A 16,729-nucleotide genomic window follows, 5' to 3' on the forward strand; every position below is an offset into this window, starting at 1 on the left:
GGTTACTTTTTCCATTATATAGAATGGTTAATTAATATAGATTTTAAAGAAATTAAAACACTGATATTATGCAGATATAAAGACTCATTGCTTAATTTCGTTCCAAATGGTTCACCTGTAAAATACGATTAAAACGCAAAAGGTATGTATGCTTTAAAATATTTCTCACCATTTAGTTTTATTTTTAAGGACACAAGCAACGTAGTTTTGAACTCTTATTTCTTGTTTTTGTATACTAAAAAGTTCCAATTATTGAAGGACAGTTTTGCTTTTTTATGATGCCTGGCATTCTTCCAAAACTTTTCCTCTTCCAAAAAAAATTTATAGGAAGGGTCAGAGCTATTCATGAGAGATAATCGAACTTTTGTTTTGAATGTTAAGAATGTTAAGATGTTAATTTTTGCAATGACGATTGGAGACGTAGGGCTGCCTAATTTGCATAACTATGATGCATACATTGTCCAAAGTTAATTTTGAACTGATATTTATTTTCCTGGCATACCGAACTAACACGCAGTGATTCCTTATACGATAGTTGTCCCAGAAAAACGCGAACATTTTCAATATCTTTTGATTCACTAAGACTATAAACTTAAAAAGTGGCATACATCATGATCAACATTTTTTTGTCTAATAATGCCTAGAATTTAAATGAAATATCTCTGCCACTAACATTTTCCTTTCACATTAATGAATCTAGCAAATCAGCTGTCGGCGCAACACTGACGACGTCAAAACGTAGCTGGAAGTGTTAGTGAATTTGTTGTGGAAAATGGGCCTCTAATAAAATTCATTTTAGCATAAAGTCGACACCGTATTTAATTTTCCTTTGATTACGAAATTATACATCTCAAATACTAGCTTTACTATAAGATTTTGGAGTTAATATTTTTAATAGACAATTTCACAATCCCGATCATGAACCTTATTATACTGATCAAATAATTTAACAGCGGTCTTCACATAAGCCTATAAGGTCCTCCTCCTGTCTTTTCAGTAATTCTTTATCTTAGTGGACTATTCTCTTCTATCGGATAACCAGGCAAGTCAACCTTAAACCCCTTCAATTAGAGATACTAAAGTAACCCTGTTTCCTATACTTATGTTTAAGTTTTAATTATCATCGTTAACGTCTCTTTTTCTCAATATAGAGGAGTCATATACCGCTCAACATAGCGTTGCTTGATAATTTGTTGCTCCACATTATCGCCCTATGTCAAGATTTTTGACAATGTCTAATTTAAAGTGCTCTGGTAAAAATTGTCATATATTTGTCATTAATGATGTTACACCACATTATAGAGTATTTCTGTAGGTATATTTAGTGACATTATATTTCCGAATAGCCTGATAATAAACAAAACTTTACTCACAATGCTATAATCTTCATTCATTCATTTGTGTATTGTTGAAAATTAAGAATAAACATGCATGAATCTGCTTGTACAACATACAATTTATAAAAACAACAAAATATCCGTAAGGAAAGTGTAAAATTGTAAACCAAGATGCATATTTACAAATGACAAATTTTTCAACACATTTCAGATGATGAAGTTTCTGCTTACGGCATGGATCATGTCAATTACATTTGGTCCATACATATTATGTTCTTTACAAGGTAAGTAACTTTAGTCTTACAGACGCATGCGTGTTGGTAAGATGACGGATTTTGTAATTAGAATAGAAATTTCTTAATAATAATCGTGCTTATTGAAAGTTGAGAATAGGGGCATGTACTTCATGTATGAAGAGGTAAACAATAGTTTTTATGGGGAAAAATACGAATCTAATTACATTTCATATCATCATAATTCTACAGTTTAAAAAGTAAAAGAAGAAGATATCAAACAGGGATCGATCCCAAAAACTTCTATAGATAATGCATTTTATATAGATATATATTTATTGACAACATATATACTGAAAGGAAAAAGAAATGCAGGGTAGCATAATATTCGAAAAAAGTTTGACCGCATGACCGAAAATTAAGAAAATTGGTCAGATGAGAAATTAAGTTATTATGCACCAAAATCAGTGTTCAGAATTACTCAACCGTAAAATGTATGACGTCAAGTAGAAAAAACGCTAAAAAGCCCTTAACACCTGCAATTTTATGACGACGAGTTAGCCAACAAATCTTGTTGCACTATTTGATGCACCTGAAGTATACACATTGTTTTTCAATATTTAGAGACGATATGAATTTCTTGCAATCTTGGTACAGTTTACGGAAGTTCCATGGGGTCTGGTTTTCGAATTGCCTTATTAATGAAAAAGGCAACAACGTGTAACTAAGCAGTTTCTTGTAAATTTTCCCCCATAAAACTTGTTACCCGTTGTCAGAGAGGGCCAGGAATGGTTTTCAATCAACCGTGACGATGACGTTAACGCGAAAAGGAGTCATGTTGCGAGCGGGTTATTCGTCCTGCCATCTCTTAAATTGCCACCTTACTACCACAAAAACCGCCTTTTATACAGTAGACTGTTATAATCCTTACATTCACACGTAAAATGAAAGAAAACAGTTCCGCAATTTGGTTTTTTGAGCCGGTCAACTTACTGTTGTGTTCCTCTCACTGGCGCATGCGCGCATGGTATGACTAATTTTTTGGCGTGGTTACACATGCCCAATATAGCCAGGGTTTGAAAGATAAACACTCTGATGAATTCCATGCAAAGGAGAAATAAGGCTCATGACAGATGCGCGGGAGAGATATTGAAGATAATGAGAGTTTTCAATTTTCACTTCTGGGGGGTATCGTCATATGAGCTTCAATAACTCATGAATCATTAGACAAAATCAGATGAGATTTTGGTTATATCGTTTTGAAAGATGATTTTGAAAGTTAGGTAGGAATGCTGAAAAAAATTAAAAGAAAAATAAATTTAATTCACCTCAAAAGTTTACCCTGCGTTTCTTTTTCCTTTCAGTATATTTATGGATTAATAATAATTACTTAGATTCGTATTTTGACTAAACATATCTCCAGTGAGTTTGCCAGAGTCTGACACTTCTGATTTATTTTTGAAAATAAATAAAGATGTGAATGCTCACCTAGCAACAAAGCTTTGATATATGTAAATACAAGACCTCACAATTTGGAGTATAAACTTCTCTTACTTAATACTTATGTACCAAATTGAACACATCAGAATCACCTGCATATGGGGTTTAACTTCCCAGTTGATTTGATGCGCAAGAGCTTGCTCTATGTATGGACAACCAAGCTATCTGATAAGGGATGTGATGAAACAAGAATGACCTGATCATACCTCCGACTTTCTTGATGTCCGTGTTTGCTCTCCTCTTGACTTTAACTGTTGGAATTGAATACTGTTCGTTGATTCCATACCATTGTTTCATTTGCAGACATGGATCCAAAATGTAGATACACTGTCCATCTACCAGAAGCGTCATGGCACACGGCATATAATGTTTGTGCTTCAAGAAACAGGACACTAGCACAAATTACATCACTGAGTAAGATGTACTTTTTAGACCTGGTTCTGGAAGAGGTTGATAATTTGCTTGAAAAACATTCCGGCTTGAGGTACCTTTGATCGTCGATAAGCATTAAAGATAATTTTAGAAAAATATAATTAATTCTAAGTTCAAATGTGCTATCCAAGACTTTCATAAAATGACGTCAACTTAAATAGACCAGTTTTCAAATCTTTTGTTGTAAGAATCTCAGCCTCAGCAGAAATGTGGATTGGAGCTTTTTTGAGGTCTTCTAACAACGAATGTATGTTAGAAAATTGTGACCAACTTGATTCCGAAATTCCTGTAAAGATAACTGGAGTAAGTCCGACCAATATGTTTTGTCTTTACTACAATCGACTCAATGAGACCCTTGTTACTGGAAACTGTTCTACAGCAAAAATATTTATTTGCGAAAAAAATGATGAAGGTAAATTTCGTTTTCTTTTTTATTAAATGTATAATTCTATCGAACAAAGGGGCTAAAATATCAGAGAGAGGAAAATCTCGTAAAGTCAAATTCGTGCAAAGGAGGCTAAAATCCAGATCATAAAAACTGCTATTGATGCGATGGCAGGACATGACAGACAAAACGCCCTACAATTAGAAAAACATAACAACATTGTACTGCTTCCCACTTTTCATGCAGTCTTTAAGAACCTAGGTGGTATCCTTTAAAACGACTGCCACTTTCTACTCCAAAAGAAAAACAACAATTCTTTTGAAAACCTTCCTTGGCTTTATAAAGGAGGTGGTAGTAGAAAGCAAACTTGACAATCTATCATCAAATGAGGGGTTAAAACTTTCTCTGAAAGAATTGATGAAGTCTTCTGTGTTCAAACAGCCTACGGCCCCCGATTAGTTCTTTCTACAGAATGGACACCCAATCTTGGCTTTTCTGTTCTTGAGAAGAATTTTATAGATTTTTTTCTATGCAATTCTACAGTGTTCATCAGATTATATTTTATGATTCATATTTTAATTTATTTCACCATAATCTAGTCAGTAAATACATGTAAAAATTAATGGAAAAATCAGTGATTACCCATATTTCCTAACTAAAAAAAGTAAATATAATACTTTCTAAGCAGAATAGGAATTTCATGTATTTCCTAAAATTCAGGAAATACAAGAAATTCCTGAAGAGAGAGAGAGGGGGGTTACAAAGCTCATGTTCTCTACTTAATGTTCAAATTTTGAACTACATGTACAATATAACTTTATCATAATTTTTCAGCTATAAAATAAATTTACATAGAAGTATTATGATCTGTTAAAACCAGAAGATAAATCATATTCCTGTAGGCAATTTTAAGAATATGATATGTCAAATTTTTGTCTATCACACTTTCTTATATCATCCCTTGCAACACAGCGCCAATTTTGATATTCAGTATTTGGGATTCTTGGAAAACATGCATAATATACACCTATTTATTTAGTTTTATTTCTTTGTTTTGTTTATTTTTAATATAAATCTATATTTATTTATTTATCTATGCTGTATATTTTATTTTAGATCTTGGAGAATGTATGACTGAGTCATCATTATCAACCTTGAAAAATCAAACTCTGAAACAATTTTGCTTCATACAAAAGTATAATAAATCGATAGGTTTAACACTTTGCGAAGCAAATTGTTTAAAGAAAGCAGAATGTTATACATTTACATACGAAGATGAAATATGTATACTGTACATGTATGAGAACCCTCGGCCTGAATCTTGTTCCAGGAGAAGCCCTTTGCCAATACTGAAATACAAAAGTAAGCACGATGGCACTAAATCTACTAAAGTGTTTAAATTACACTTTTAATGTCACGGAGTGAACCTGCATAATTCAAATCGAAATAAATCACCATTTGTGACAAATGTGCTATTTTTTCTCAATGGACATATTGTTGGTTTGACGGAAATGATTATCCGAGTACATATTCGAACTTCATAATCAATCATTACACAGCTAATTGTGCCACGTACGTGTTACATATGGTTGCACATAACACATGTATCACGTATATGTGAAATGTGCGTATCACATACGTGTATTACAAACATACGTTTCACGTATGTGGTACAACGTACGTATAACATATGTGTGACTACATACGGTTCACATAACGTACGTTAAACGTATGTTTGGAATACACGTATGTGTTACGTACGTGAAACGTACGTGTAACATATGTTATGTGCAACCATACGTTACACGTACGTTAATAAACGTACGGTTTACATGTATATTGTCAACCACATGTTACACGTACGTTAATTAACATATGGTTTACATGTGTATAGTCAACCACATGTTACACGTACGTTAATGAACTCATGGTTTACATGTGTTTTATAAAGCACAAATGTCATGTATATATATAGTTTATGTGCATTATAAACCACACATTAAATATACTAATGTACATAAATAAATTATGGTTTACTTGTATTAATTCTAAAGCTCTCATTACATATGTTGATGAATATAGTATGTGTATTATCAGGCACATGTTACATATACATTTAAAAAGGTTGTTTACATGTGTGTGAAAGCCTATGTTTGAGAATGAGAAGATTGTATATTTTGTAAATTCATATTATTACATACATGTATGTTAAATGTAGGTTGACTATAAATCTAATCCTTTTTATTTTATTGCAAATTTAATTTTTAAATCAAATTATCATTTAGTTTTTGCTATAAAGAGAAAAAAAACCCAATGCGTTAAACATTTATTATTGCTAGGGACTACATAATTTCACTTAAAATACAGGAACTTTTTGTATAAAAGTATGGCTGACTTCCACAACTATTTTTCCTTAATAGTTTAAGTTTTGGAGAACTAATCAAGATATTATTTAACATAACAATCAATAGGCACTTAGGGCTTAACCTGTTATTCAGGAAGAAGAGCAATCATAGTGATATGACCACCTATAAAATCCTTCTTATAACATGTATAACTAACGGGTCCTTACATCAGAAGTTGCATGTATTTTAATAATTATATTTTAAAATCTAAAATATCTTTTTTGACATAAACATTATTATGATATTTGGTTAAACCCAATCACAACTGAAGCATACATGTGTGTGCGTTGTTGACTTGTCGTGTGCGTATTTAATGTTTCAATTTATTTCACATTGTTTACCTTACGTCCACTTTCATGTCTGGCATAATGTTATCAGTTCGCATTGGTTTAAAATTTACTCTAAAAACAGTTAACAAAGTTTACATAAAAAGTTCTCCAATCTAGTCTCGTTCAACCAGACGCTCGGCTGTCTCCGTGAACTCCGACCAGCAGAGAGTCTGGTAAAGAATCACGTAAGCGTTTGTAACCGTCAGAGGGCGCTCACTTGTTTTCATTTTTAAAATCCTTTTTGTAAGCAAACGTTATATACGTTTCTTCTGCTTGATTGTTACTTTATATTAATAAACTGGTCTTTAATTATGGATACCAAACGAGAAATTACAATATCAATCGAAAGAATGTGTATTACGCGGGTAACGCTACACTACTTTCACTTTTGCTTTCGTACAGAATATTTGCAAGACATTATAAAACACACTTACCTATAACTGGTGGGCATTGCCTTAAACAATTCCTCTCTAACGCTTTTAACTTTTAGACATATAACTTTTACATCTTTAAGTTATTTTTCTGCTGATTTATCATGTATTTGTTTAAATCTTGTAGGTGTGTTCTTTTCAGCCAATCAAAAACTTTACCAGAATTTTGGTAAGCCTCGCTTTGGCGTTACAATCGATATCACGTATCTTTACCAGACCCTCTGGGTGGTCGGAGATTTACGGAGACAGCCGAGGGTCTGGTTGAACGAGACTATCTCCAATCTCGTCATATGTATCGGATATCGGTAGAGGCACATAAAATTGAACTTGGTCATCGGTAGATATAATCAATCCGAATTCAAGGGCAGAAATATATTTTTAAAAAAAGAAAGAAATTCACGATAATTTCACAACAAATCTCAAAAGGGAGTAAATGATTCATCTAGATAATTATCAAATATACAGTGGGTACCGTCCGTATAAAACTTATAAAATATACCTTCCGGAATTTTCCAGCCTCCATTTATGTATTACATGTACGTTACCAGTGACGTCACTGGAAAGAGAGAAGTCTGACGTCTGCAAGTTCTAGGGCCTAGCTAAAGGTGAGGAATGCATAAAATCAACAATTATTTAATTATGTAATCCTCAATTTTATTTTTTATTTTTGTCTATGTAATCCTCAATTTTATTTTTTATTTTTGTCTATGCTGTCTTAGTCAATTAAATTATAATCAACTTGTACCATCTTAGGACCCCATTGGAAATAAGCATGTTTTATATATTGCTTTCATGGGTTATCCTAGGCAAAGATTGATTAAAAATATGTTTATTTGTGTTGTATGTGATAAGATCTGGTTCTGAGATCTGTATAATCCTGTGATAATGATAACTGTGATAATACCTGGAGTGATATTGTTTTAATGTGATAGCTACATGTAGGCCTATGTGCTAGAACTTTTAAGCGATCCCCAGGCGCGGATCCAGGATTTGGAGTTAGAGGGGGCGCCAAAATTAGGCAAGGGGTTTGGGAGCCTACTTACGGCCCCCAGTGGGTCCAGGGCAAAGCCCTGGTGGGGGCCCAGGGGGGCGAAGCCCCCCGAAGCTCCTGGATTCTAGAGATTTTGTAGGGTAAAAATGAGGTCTACCAAGTAGACATATTTGATTTACGCTAACTTTGACAATTTTAGGGGGGGCGCGCGCCGGGTGCGCCCCCCCTTAAATCTGCCACTGATCCCTAATTAATTTTGGAATGTAATTTGTGTTATGATTTGTAATGAATTTGACTCTTTGCCTGAATAAACATAATAATAATAATAATTACTTTATGACTGTGTGTTGCATGTAAACTAAGGGGGGTGTTTTTTTTTTCAGTGTATTACATAATGGAGACGTGGGTTACCAAAAACAGAAAATATTGACCATGTTGAGCCAGTGAGCTGTCTTGGTCAGCACCCAGGTGTATCCATCAACACGGGCACGTTATATCAAAATGCAGGTGAAGTTTAAAAATACTGTTATAACAATTAAGTATTTATTTAAAATGTTTTTAACCTAACAAATAAGATGCAAAAAAAAGAAACAACAACAATTTGATGTAAAGTTCCACTCACTGAATTATTTCTTTTTACAGTATTTAAAACATCACATTAGATGGTAAAGGAAATTATTATCTTTGAGTGCAATAATGGTGTATAAGTTTTGTTTTTACATATCTGCCCTTTTAATCCTTATGAATATAAATTGTGTTTGAGATTGAGAACTTTTATGTGATTTTAGATATGCATTCCAGGATGGTGACTGAAGCTCATCTTTGTAAACACCTATATGCCTAGAATGGACTCCAAAACAGATTATTAAAGTTTAACCAGTATAATCTTGAATATGGTAATACTTTTAAAAAGGAATAAGATTTTCTTATCATACTGCTTTTAGACTTGCAAATACTACATGTAACTTGAAGCTTTTCATGTAAAATTTGAAATGCAATCGAGTTTGACAAATTTCACACTACTAAGAGTTATCTCCCTTGTCGGCATAACTCTTATTTTTCCCACTTTGTCCTTTGTAAGTTACCTGTTATAATTTTCAATCTTCAAACGTTATTGGACAATTTAGATCTGTACCTGTATTGCCGAAGTTTTGGGCAACATGAAAATCTTAATGAACGATATTCATTACAGATTTTATTTTTAAGATACTGACCAATAAATTTGGTAAGGTTACAGAGGGAAAACAGGGCCTTATGCTGGATTGACCCTGCAAAGGGGAATAACTTTTGAAAAATTTAATGTGAAAGTCGTCTATTTTTTTTTTTACATATGTTTTTTTTTTTTACCTCAAGGACAAAAAGTATACACTTGGAACACAAACAAAAACAGATGAGTCCATGCCAAGCTAAAGATTAATGCAGAAGGTAAGTTCAATTTTTCATTTCGTAACTCTTCTGGTTTTATCCAGATCGGACCTTACATATAATTAAGTCAGCTTCAGTATATAATAGAAGGATATGGAGATAACGAACAGTATTCAATCTCAAAGTCCATAAAACTATACAAAATAAGAGCAGAGCAAACACGGACCCCCGAAACATCAGAGGTGGGATCAGGTGCCATAATAAAACACCTATTTACTTACTATTCGGAAAATAGCTTGTTTATCATCTCCCTCGACAGCAAACTATTTCCCTCGTCTGCATCTTGGGGAATAGTTGTTGTCTTGGGGGATGATAAACTAGCTATTGTCCTCATAGCCAGTATATAGGTGTACATGTATACTGTTTTTAGCTCTTCTGTGCCAAAGGCTCAAAGAGCTAATGCTACGGCCATTTGTGCGGTGTGCATAAACTTTTTAGCTCACCTAAGCCAAAGGCTCAAGTGAGCTTTTCTGATCAAAATTTGTCCGTTGTTGTCGTTGGCGTCGTTGTTGTCGTTGGCGTTGTCGTTGTTGTAAACTTTTCACATTTTCATCTTCTCAAGAACCACTGGGCCAATTTCAACCAAACTTGCTACAAAGTATCCTTGGGTAAAGGGGATTCAAGTTTGTTCAAATGAAGGGCTGCACCCTTTTCCAAGGGGAGATAATTATGAATTAGAAAAAAATTAATGGCATTTTTAAAAAATCTTCTTCTCAAGAACCACTAGGCCAGGAAAGATGAAACTCATGTGGAATCATCCTCAGGTAGTGTAGATTCAAGTTTGTTCAAATCATGACCCCCCAGGGGTAGGGTGGGGCCAAAATGGCCAAATAAAGTTTTACTTATGAATATACAGGAAAAATCTTTAGATATTTTCTTCTCAAGAACCACTGGACCAGGAAAGATGAAACTCATATGGAATCATCCTCAGGTAGTGTAGATTCAAGTTTGTTCAATTCATAACCCCCGGGGGTAGGGTGAGACCAAAATGGCCAATAAAAGTTTTACATAGGAATATCTAGGGAAACCTTTTAAAATCTTGTTTTCAAGTACTTTAAAGCCATGCTTAGTGACATTTATAGGGAATCATCCTCAGGTAGTGTAGATTCAAGTTTGTTCAAATCATGACCCCCTGGGGGGTTAAATTTCAAGCCCCCCCCCCCCCCAGCAAACTTTCAGTTCTGATCTGATGTGTGATTTTTCGTAGCAAATTGCTCAGGTGAGCGATGTGGCCCCTGGGCCTCTTGTTAGAATGTGGGTCATAACTCAAGATCCCCTTGGACAATCATTGTCAAATTTTCACAGGGCATCCTTGGCCCAAGGGCTACCATTTATACTAAAATTAGGGTTAGGACCTTATACAAGGGGAGATAATCAGGAGGATAAAACCAAAAGAAGTCTATATTGGCCTAGAATTGTTAAACTTTGTCAGTTGAGGCATCTTTGGAAAATGTCGACCAAAAAGTAGGTCACCATGATCTACTTATGGTATTTTATAGCTCTATTGAAATATCTTCAGTCCTAACTGGCTACGAATCATCGAACTTTCTTGATTGATGTATTTTGGGTCTTATAAACATAGAGGCTTCAAATACTAGTGATAGATTGTACAATTTATTAGAAGAGCGATTCAAGGCCCTTGGGTTTCTTGTTGTCCATCGTCATACACTGTGCTCTGTCTGGTAAAATTTGAGCATTTACTGCCTCCTCCCTCCACCACCACCCAAACTAAAGGGGGGGGGGTAACCCATCAAAATTATTCAAAACTGTATTTTTTTAATTGGACATCAAGCAAACTAATAGCAAGATTTTAATCAGCATTGAGTCCTAATGAAATTATGAAATTCATATAGCCCCAGGGTAGGTGGATCAGATGTAAAGGCACAGCTTTATTAATTAATCATAAACTGAAAATGCATTGATTCATTGAAAATCTATATAATGCTCCTAAGTTGAAAGCAAAAAGACTAAGTTCATGACAATGAGGAATAAGTTTTGTACCCCTATAATCAAAGATTCTGGGGTACATCTATATAGCTTTTACCCTGTCTGTCTGTCTGCAAAATCTTTTCACATTGGACATATTATTTTAGTGGGTGAAAGTATGGCTTTCATATTTCATAGACCTGGGTATTCATAGTGACAATACTTTTGTATTGGTACACCAAATTAATCTTTTGAATTGAACTTGGAGTATGATTCATTTTTAAGAAAGTTTCATAACTTGAATCTCGGCCTAACTTTTTAACAGTTGGTGCAAGGGCTTTCATACTTCACTTGTATATTTATTGTGACAAAACCTTTCAATGGGTATAAATTAAAATATTTGACCTTGTACTTCTAGTTTAACCCACTGTTAAAAAACTAACTTTGATCATAACTTTTGAGCTGATAGTAGTAGGGCTTTATTCATATTTCACATATTTACTCTTTGTGACAAGTCCGTCCTTGAATGTCAACAATTTTGACCTTTGACCTTGACTTTGGAGTTTGACTTGCACTTGGGAAACTTGAACCATAAGCTGGCATATGGGGTATCAGTATGTACAGTTTTTTCCGAGTTCACCCACAAATCAATGCTATGTAATGAATTTTAGATAAGAAAATTACAACGTAGATATTTGAGGATATAGTGAAAAAAATAGTTTAAAAGATCATTGTTATGAATACTAAAAAATTAATAATTTAGTATTTATATTTAAGTTCTACAGAGAATCAACCAAGATTAATATGTGGATAATAATAATGTTCAGGGGAAAAAATGGGTTTTCCCTTATTCCATGCATTTAATATTTTCTTTTTCTTTACAGATAAAAGAGAACTGGAGAAGAATGAATTGATGTTAACATACTCAACATTAAATTTGGCTTAAATCTAAATATGTCTTTTGTTGTGATTGCTTCAAGAGCAAATAGGATCAGGAAATTTAAAGTGAAGGATAACCAGAAAGTGGATCATTCAACAGATGAAAAGAAAATAAGCCTTTGAGAGAAATTATGTCAAATGCATGAATTGAATATTTAAATTGCACGTACCAGTAATTTTTGTTTCACCAACATTTACAATATGTGAAAAAATGTTCAAAACGTGTTTAACCATGGTTTGACACATTTTTGTACGGTATTTATACATATTTACAATATGAGCAGTGCATGCAAATAATAAACCCATTAAATATGTTATGAGAAACATATGTTACACACACGTTGCACGTACGTTATTCATATGTGAAACGTATGAGTAACGTACGTGTGCAATATACGTGTAACGTATGGTGGGCAATACGTACGTTTAACATGCGTGAAACGCATGATATTCACACGTGTGAAAACAATTACGTATAACGTACGTGGTATTTTTTTCATGGAAAACGTACGTGAAGTCACATGTGTCACATACGTTTAACATACGTGAAACGTACGTGGCACAATTAGCTGTGTAAACTTTGCTGATTTCTTTAATTTATGAAGTTTGACATTTTTCTCGTTACTATTTCTAAACAGGTCGACTTTTAAAATCTTACTTTATTCATATTTTTAAGAACAAATTTTTTACTTAATGTAATTTTTTTCAATGTCGTGATTTTAGGTATTTTTCAATATAACGATGTTGGATATCAACGATCAGAGGAAAAGCCACTCGATAGATGGTGCCCAGGTACGTCTTCATTTGTATTTAACAAAATTTTTATAGCATGAAATGTTTTATGTATGTGGATCATATGATTTCACCAGCCTAATGTCCTTATATCTTATATATCTGAAATAGTTAGGAAACAATGATTAATTATAAATACTTAGATAAACTATTTGTTACTGTAACTTAGACCTTTACAACTGTTCCCCAGACACTCCCGTTTCTCCAATAAGGGCCCAATTGTCTGCAAGCTTCATTAAATTGAGCAAAATTTTTGTATTACAGACAACAACCAACTTTCTAACGTATTTTGGAGAAATAACAATGACATATATCTCAAATTTCCAAATCAAGATCCTTGCAGGCATCATAAATGACTTGCAGGTTCGATCCAATTACAATTAAGCAAAAACATAGTTATTCTATCTAAATTAAATGCACAGTATACCTTCTTGTAAATAAGAGTTGATAAATACCGGTATAAAATGTATGTAAGTATAATTAAAAATCATTGAAATACATAGTCTTTTATACAATTGTTCAAATTATTGTAATATGAATTTCTCTCCATTACATATGTATTTGATTGTTCATTGCTTGCCTGGTTAAAAACAGCAGCAGGAAGCTTTTCAACATTTTAATACATGTAATTATTGTAAGTACCCATAACAAATGCAACTGATTTGATTTTTGATTGATTGATTGATTATTTGTTTACTGTTTAAGGTAGGACACAATAGATAGGCCAAAATTTTCCTTAAATTCAATTTTTCTGAAACTTTGCTATTTTGTTCTAAGATACAAAATCTCTCTTTATACATGATATGAAAGAAATTCAACCACACAATTTTTGCCCACATAGTCTGAAATATAGCCTATCAGATCCCTGTAAGAAGATTGTGAAATCAGACATTCACAACCGGTGGTTTCAGATATTTTGGCGATTAAAAAAATTTCAATGGCAAAAAAACTAAAAGATTCAGTAGATGACGTCACAATATTTGACCTTTGACCTCTTGATATGACCTTGGCCTTTAAAGTACATAAAGAATGGATACTCCGTATATACGTGTCCAAATATCAGCCCTCTACTATTTATGGAACAAAAGTTACACTGCATTTTGTAATAGACTAATACATGCTTGTTTATTGCACTTAGATAGCATAAACACAGACCAAAATGTAAACCCCCAACTGACCAATATATATGATTCTCCGATTTTTTCACAAAATATTACACAAACATGCCAAAACTTATTATTTTTCTTACAAGGATCATTCATTGTTGTCAAAATAGTAATATAATTCTCCTTTTCTCCGGTACGTTTTAAGAAATTGGTTAAAATAGAATCCATGGGTGTTTTGTCCTACCTTAATGTCCGTCTCTAGAATTTTTCACTCAGATGGAGACGCCACCACCTGCCGGTGGAGAGTTGCAAATTCTGTTCTCTGCTCGTCACTAAGGGCGATATCATTGAACAAGCAGGTATTTTTTTCGTACCAGCACCTACTGCGACCCGGGATTTCGGTGTATACGATACATGTATCATCCGAAGGACCGATCTCCACGTCCGACAGTGGGATTCGAATCCCCGATGTAAGGATCAACTCCTCACTTTGCTACTTTAGAGCAGACGCTCATACCTCTGCGTCACGATATTTTTTGTACATAATATTCATCACATTTTCTCTTCCTTTAGAAACATTTTATTGTTAATAAAAGTGTGTTTTTCATCTTCAGTAGTGTTTATTGTGCAATTAATTAGTACAAAGACAATGGTCTCTAATGAATGCCTTAATAACAATTGCTGTAACTTTTTTATTTGTAAACTATGAGAAGACACAATTCATCTATTCAAATGGTGGGAAAGCAAATATTTTTCAATTCAAAATTTGTTTCAATCGTAACATAGGTATTTACAGATTACCTACTTGTAACAATATAACTGAATTCCATTAATTCGTGTAATACATTTCATTTAGTCTTTTTTTCATTTTGTCTTGATACTTTTCAATTTCTTAGAAAAAATTCTATTTTATACGTTTGACATTTTTTGCAATTTTAATTCAATTTTTAAACCAGAATAGTACATATATATTCTTTCCCCAATCAATTTTGTTGTGTGAGCATGCTGCTCCTCAACAAATGGCAAATTTAGACACTTTAATCTGTGGACATAATTCAAAATTCTTTTAATAATATACAAAATGAAGAATAAGCCTACCAAGCTCAGATAAAGAGAAGTTGGCGTTTTTTCTAGTTAGTCCTTACAAATTCTTTTAAGATTTTAGAAGTTGATTCTCAATGTCTAGCTTATTAAATTGCCATACCTGTACTTTGAGAATAGGCCTGAAGCCAGTTACTGGGTCGATTGATGTTCCACAATATTTCCAATTCATAAGAGCATCTTTAAAAATAATGTTTGCTCCTTCTTTTCCGGCTTAGAATTAAAAAAAAACAAATACAATGTAGCACAGGGTCAGTAGGAGGATGTATTTTTAAAATTTTAAACACACTTGATTATGATATTAAAATAGCCATTAATGTGATGAAAAAACTTAGAAATGGGTAAAAAAAAGAATATTTGATTTCTAGTGGGTTTTGTTTACTCATTTGTTGTTTTTTTTAGAAATGTTTTCGAAAGTAAAAAGACAACACCATTTACCAGTGGAAGGTTACAAATTTAGATCTAAAATTTGATTGTATTTTCCCCTAATAAAACTGTCAGTATTATTCTATATAATAAAATTGATGATGTGGGCCATCCAAATAATAATTGTTAATTAAATTTCATATTTTACTCTCGGTAAAACTTGTATTGGTACATGTACTGGAATAGAGAAGTGTGACTTTTATCATTTCAAAAAATATGAATTGCAAAGATAAAATTAAATCGTTTGCCGCCTGACCTCTGTTGTCGCCGGCACCTCTCCTCATGTGTTTCAGGTAGGGAACCTGTTGCGAAGACATTTCTTTTGTATATTAAACTTTGTGATCTGAGATTTTTCTACACAAGAGGAAAAAGGACTATGCTAAAGAATGTACATACGCATGGTCTCCATGACCTGAAAAGTTTATTGACTTAAACTCCAGGTGCTGGTAATAAGGGTCTTTCAATTTGTTGCATTAATAAGGGGCGATGACGATTGGAAATAAAGAATTATGTACTCGTTCATCAAACAGTTTTGTTGCTAGATTATCTTTACCTTCTTTTTCTTGTAAAATACATATGTCTCTGTTCTTAGGTATCTGTTATATCAAATCCAAAAAGATAAAGCGAATCAGCGTAGGAATGAGATTGAAAAACGTCGTTAATTTATCTAAATGATTAATTGAAGGCCGCAGCAAGAGATTTTTACTTTTCAATTGTTTTTGAGGGGAAATTATATAAACACAAAACAGGTATGCTTATAGGGACATTTGATATTTGCTTTCCTCCTTAGAAAGGCAAATTTAGCATAGGTTAGATTATCATTTGCAGAAATAAATCCATATTCCCCTGACATACCATTAGATAAAGCTTGTTTTTGGCCTCTTGTGATAGAAAAATCAGCTCCCATTTACCCCAGGCATGAATTTGAAAATTGTAAAAAAAAATTGGTTGAAAATCTAAATGACATCACC

The 16,729-nt window shown here is 33.2% G+C and overlaps 2 long non-coding RNA genes across 2 annotated transcripts; both read left to right on the forward strand.

Moving 5' to 3' along the window:
* Positions 1–69: 69 nt before the first annotated feature.
* Positions 70–3,503, forward strand: LOC134246198 (uncharacterized). Its single transcript, XR_009987590.1, has 3 exons — positions 70–142; positions 1,549–1,621; positions 3,374–3,503. It is a non-coding gene; the product is annotated as an uncharacterized LOC134246198 (long non-coding RNA).
* Positions 3,504–7,567: 4,064 nt separating this feature from the next.
* Positions 7,568–12,347, forward strand: LOC134246207 (uncharacterized). The gene is made up of 5 exons (XR_009987592.1): positions 7,568–7,657; positions 8,427–8,550; positions 8,832–8,939; positions 9,397–9,468; positions 12,279–12,347. It is a non-coding gene; the product is annotated as an uncharacterized LOC134246207 (long non-coding RNA).
* The last annotated feature ends 4,382 nt before the right edge of the window (positions 12,348–16,729 follow it).

This window comes from Saccostrea cucullata, unplaced genomic scaffold, assembly GCF_032062105.1.
Source record: "Saccostrea cucullata isolate Sc308-1 unplaced genomic scaffold, CSIRO_AGI_Scuc_v1 ctg13976, whole genome shotgun sequence".
Classification (NCBI taxonomy): domain Eukaryota; kingdom Metazoa; phylum Mollusca; class Bivalvia; order Ostreida; family Ostreidae; genus Saccostrea; species Saccostrea cuccullata.